We start from the raw sequence: 6,143 nt of genomic DNA on the forward strand, positions 1-6,143 counted from the left end.
AGGTCCGTTAAAGCCAGAAGAAAAGGCTAGGAGGAAGCTTCACAACCTGTGTTTATATTGTGCAACAAAAGACCATGGTGTTAGGGACTGCCCTGCTCTCATCAGACAGAAGAGGGGTAAGAATTATAATAAAACAAATTTTCTTACTAACTTGTCTACTCCCACAACTCATTTGCCAATTTATGTTTCCTTACAGTGGCAACTTCAGAAGACAAAGACTCAGGCCGTTATTGATTCTGGTGCTTCTGGGAATTTCATCGACTTATCTTTTGTTTCAAAACATAATGTACCCTTAATAAAGAAAGATAATGCATTACCGATAAGATTGGTGGATGGGTTCTTTATGAACACAGGTCCTATTACGCACCACACTATCCCTTTACAGGTTATCACACACTCAGGGCATACTGAGACTTGTACTTTTGACATTTTACCATCATGCCTATATCCTTTAATTTTCGGTATCAATTGGTTGGTTAAACATGATCCTGAGATCTCTTGGAAGCATGGTGTTATGAACTTTAACTCAACTTTTTGTAAAGCTTCCTATTTTCCTTTCCATTCCGTGTGTAATATCTCTAATCATGTTTTACCTCATTGTTACCAGGAATACTCTGACGTATTTGATAAGACTGAAGCTCAGAATTTACCTCCACATAGCACTTACGATTGTCTGATTGATTTATTACCAGGCAGTTCCATCCCCTTTGGGCATATCTATCCTATGTCACAACCTGAACTAGAACATTTGAAACAGTACCTAGAGGAGAACTTGAAGAAGGGCTTTATTAGGCCCTCCACTTCACCAGCTGGGGCTGCAAAGTTCTTTATTACAAATAAAGACGGAACCCTCCGCCCTATCATAGACTACAGACAACTAAATAAGTGTACTAGGAAAAACAGGTACCCCCTTCCGCTCATTCCTGAACTTATAGAACGGTTGCAAGGAGCTAACATATATACTAAATTAGATCTTAGGGGTGCATATAATTTAATAAGAATGAGAAAAGGGGATGAATGGTTGATGGATTTCCGTACACGGTACAGTTTGTATGAATACCCAGTAATGCCCTTTGGTTTATGCAACGCTCCTGCAACGTTCCAGTGTTTCAAAAACGATGTGTTCCATGATTTATTAGATGTCTGTATTGTCATCTATTTAGATGATATTTTAGTCTATTCTGACAGTTTAGACAATCATTACAGACATGTCCAGCTTGTTTTGTCTCATTTACGAAAGCATCATCTTTACGCAAAATTTGAAAAATGCATTTTTAACACTACCACTATTTCTTTCCTTGGATTCCATATTACACCCTCTGGTATTTCAATGGAGACAAACAAGGTGGAAGCTGTTACAAATTGGGCCATCCCCGGTAATAAAAAAGAAGTCCAGAGATTCCTTGGGTTTGCAAACTTTTATAGGAAGTTCATCAAGGGGTTCTCTGAAATTGCTAGACCCTTGACTAGACTAACTCAAAAACATTCCTGGTTCTTTTGGACTCAACAAGCTGACGAGTCTTTTAAAACCTTGAAACAGAAGTTCGTAACAGCACCGATACTTAAATTCCCAGATCCCAGTTTGCAGTATACGCTTGAGGTCGATGCTTCTGAGTACGCCCTTGGAGCAGTTCTTTCACAAAGATCTTCACCTAATGAGCCACTTCATCCGATTTCATACTTCTCTAGAGTGATGAGTTCAGCAGAGCTAAACTACGCAATTGGCGAAAAAGAGCTTTTGGCAATTAAATCAGCGTTGGAGTTTTGGAGGCACCTCCTAGAGGGAACTTTGCATACTATACTGATCTTTACTGACCATAGGAACCTTGAGTACCTCAAAACAAGTAAAACATTAAGCTCTTGGCAAGTCTGATGGAGTCTTTTTTCTCAAGATTTGATTTCACCATCACTTATCGCCCTGGTACCAAGAATGCTAAAGCAGACTCTCTCTCTCGGAAAGATCCGAAACCTCTGCACTATGAGACTCCAGTATCTATCATTCCACAAAATAAGGTCATTGGGTTAACATCACTTAGTAGAACTTCGATAAAAGAACATCAGGATTCTGATCCTTCTATGCCACTTGAAAAGTTACAGAAAGGCTTCCATGACCTGTACTATCATGGTAAACAGATCTACATTCCAGAATCACTTTGAGGATGTCTGCTACATTCCGCACATAACTCTCTGTTGTCGGGTCATCCCGGTCTTCTTAAGACTTTACGTTTACTCCAAAGAGACTACTGGTGGCCTCTTATGAAAAATTCGGTTTTGTCATATATCAAAACCTGTTCTGTCTGTTCCACTTGTAAACATACTAGAATTTGTCCTTATGGGTTACTTCTTTTTCTGCCGGTTCCTGATAGATCTTGGAAAGACATAGCAATGGATTACATCATTGACTTACCATCATCCTTTAACCACAATACCATATTAGTTGTTGTGTACCTGTTCTCTAAAATGGCTCATTTCATCCCTCATATAGGCTTGCCAACTGCTTCTGAAACTGCTTCTTTATTTTTGACCCATGTTGTAAGATTGCATGGCTTACCTGACTCCATCATTACTGATAGAGGTTCTCAATTTACCTCTAGGTTCTGGACCCATCTATGTTCTTTGCTTAAAATCACAAGAAGTTTAAGTACCGCCTACCATCCCCAGACCAACGGTCAATCTGAAAGGACGAATCAGTCCCTTGAACAGTATTTAAGATGTTATTGCACTAACCAACAGGACAATTGGCTTATGTTGCTTCCTACAGCAGAATTTGCCCATAACAACACGGTTAATGCATCCACTAAGACATCACCATTTTATGTCAATTACGGGTTTCACCCCACTTATCATCTGTTCCACAGAACTGATTCACTTTTACCAACTGTTGACCAGACTATCAACACCATCGCAGAGGGGTTCTCCATTCTCAAGACAACACTTCAAGAGGCTCAAGCCTCACAAAAGCTCCGTTATGACTTGAGGCGCTCAAAACCCCCTGACCGCAAACCTGGGGATAAGGTATGGCTTAGCACGAGATATTTGACACTCTTTGTACCAAGTAAGAAACTTGGTAGTCTTTTTATAGGTCCCTATGAGATTGTTAGAGTCATCAACTCGATTGCGGTGACCCTTCAGCTACCCTCCTCTCTTAAAATACACCCAACGTTCCATGTTTCCCTCCTGAAACCCTATTATCCATCAAGGGATTCTTCCCTTCAACCATCAGATGCTTCTTCGACTTTGGATGATGTGGAATATGAGGGGGAAACTATACTGGACTCTAGACTGCACCAAAACCAGCTTCAATATTTGGTTCGCTGGAAGGGTTTTGGGGTTGATGAGGACTCCTGGGAGCCCTACTCCAATCTTTCTGCTCCTCGTCTCCTTTCCATCTTTCATAGACGGCATCCGGATAGGCCTAAGCCCTGATCTGCGGAGCGGCTCCTTGTGTGGGGGGGGGGGCATCCTGTTATGTTACTGTACCTTTAAATTTCACTGAACAATTCCTGACACTGCTATTTAAGGCCACTCCTCCTGCCTACCTATTCTTGGTAATTTGTAATCACTTGGCTTAGGCTAAGCAATAGCGAAGACACCTTGCTCCTATCCATTTCAGTGGATTTCTATGTTACACTACTTTCAAGTTCCTAACTTCGTCTAAACTCCTAAGGATATTTACCTACCTACTTCTGTGAGTGATTACGGATCTCCTTGCTGTCATATTCAGTTCAGATTCAGCACAAGGGCTTTGAGACGCATTCAGCGTTACAGGCAAGTGCTGCGAGTGGCGTCTAACGTCATTTCTCTCAAACGGATCCTCAGTCTCTCTGCAACAGGCAAACCGCACGGACATGTTGGCGGAACTCCTGAATTAAGCTACGGTTCCTTTCTTCATCTACTAGGTGGTAAAGTACTACAACTGTTTATTTGCTATCTGAATTAAGCATCTCGTATCAACTACTGTTACTTACAGTATATCTGTCTCATCGTTGCTGCAGCTGTTTCCCTGTGACGTTTCAACGTGTTGCTTTCAGAGTTGTGCTTACCTTTTATTTACCAACCTCATATTGCCTGTTATAATACCATCTACAGTTTGACTTCCTCCTTATTGCACTATATGCCTGCTTTATGATTTGTCTTGCTGCATAACAACTCAGCTTACAAACTGTCTCCTTATTAACCTTGTTGTTTGTTTGCAAGTGGGAACACTCACAGTATCTTTCTATAACCTCATTTTTATTGATATTGTTATATTGCTACAACTTGACTGTTCTCCCAATTCATTCAAGTGCATTATCTACCACACAGTTAATATCTTTACTTGTTTATGCAACCAGTGAAATAACAACTACTGGATCTTATTGCTTCAAGAATTATTTAACTCTGTATCCATGCAGCAGTGACCCTCAGATCAATGAGCAAAAACTAGGTTCTTGATTACATCTAATGAACCTAAGGTTTAGTGTGAGACTGAGTGGTCCTGGAAATAAGGATATTTATTTACATTTAATCAGAACATAACAATATCTTAATACCCAAATATTTAATGTAATTATTTGCTATTGCAAAGGGAATTTCCTGTAGGTTATTTTTATGTTTGTAGAGCCATAGTATTTCAGACTTCTTACGATTAATCTTGTAGCCCGAAAATGACCCAAACTCATCAAAGATATTTAGAATAAGTGGGATATTCTTTTTTGAATCTTTTAAGAAGATCAATAGATCGTCTGCATACAGTGAAAGTATTACTTGAGAGTGTCCTATACATATTCCCTCTAGTTCTTTTCTTAAAAGTATTGCTAGGGGTTCGATAGCAAGATTGAACAGATATGGGGAGAGTGGGCAACCCTGTCTTGTCCCTTTTTGTAGAAGAATAGATTCTGTTAGGAGTCCGTTAACTAGGATAGAAGCTTTAGAGTTGTTATAGATCAATTGTATAAAATCAGAAATGCACCTGTTAGCCCAAATTTTACTAATGAAGATGTCAAATGATCCCATGTAACCGTATCAAACACTTTTTCTGCGTCGGTTGTTAAAATAGCGTAATCAGTTGGTAATTTTACATTCTCTTTTCCCAGTTTTTCCCAAATGAACTCTATTACATTCTGTAATTTCCTCAAGTTATTAGTTGAGTTTCTCCCTGTCATGAACCCAGTTTGATCTTTATGGATCAATAAATGCATGATGGGTTTTAGCCGTTGTGCTATTATTCCTGTAAGGAGTTTGTAATCATTGTTTAACAATGAAATGGGCCTATAGGAATCCATTTGTTCCGGATCCTTGTCTTTTTTAAGTATTAAGGAGATTAGAGAAGATGTAAAAACTGACGACTGCATTGACCCCCGGCTATAATAAAGATTAAATAATTTCTCTAGAACTGGATAGATATCTTCTCCTAATAGTTTGTATAATTCTATGGGTAATTGGTCCGGGCCAGGGGCTTTATTAGGGGGAGCTGCTCTAATGGCACACCTTATCTCCTCCTTCGTGATTGGAGCATTAATCTTGGTCAAATGTTCATTGGAAATTTGTGGTATTTCTAGTTTGTCCCAAAAAAGTTGTTTAGCCTGGTGATTAATCGGGGGAGCAGAAAAGACTTGGGAAAAATAAATAATATAATTGCTTATCTCATGTATATCTGATAATCTTTTGCCCTTAACCTTAATGAAGTCAATTGATTGCTTCTTTTGTTTATGTTTAAGAACCAAGTTCGCTAAGAATTTTCCCGCCCTTCCACCATGTCTATAATACAATGAGCGAGAGCGTAGATCTTCAAGCTTAATTTGTTGGTTCAAGAAAATATCCCTTTCTTGCCTACTGTGTATGTATTTATCCCAGTTTTCTTTGGACGGGGTATTAGTATATACATTAAGAGCATTGCGAAGTTGATTGGATAACTGAATATTCCGAGCTTTCCGCTTCCTAGTTACCATGTAAGCCTTAATTTCACCCCTGATAACCGCCTTGAAGGACTACCATAAAATTTCAACTTTATTTAATAGTGAGAGTTAAATTTATAAAATTCCCTCCATCTAGCTTGTAACCCATTTTTTAAATTAATATCCGAGGATAGATATTTAGGGAAGAAGTATCTTGCAATCATATTAGTGTTATGCACCCTTATATCTAGGTTCAGTAATATAATT

The sequence above is a fragment of the Bombina bombina genome, chromosome 5 (assembly GCF_027579735.1).
Source record: "Bombina bombina isolate aBomBom1 chromosome 5, aBomBom1.pri, whole genome shotgun sequence".
NCBI lineage: Eukaryota > Metazoa > Chordata > Amphibia > Anura > Bombinatoridae > Bombina > Bombina bombina.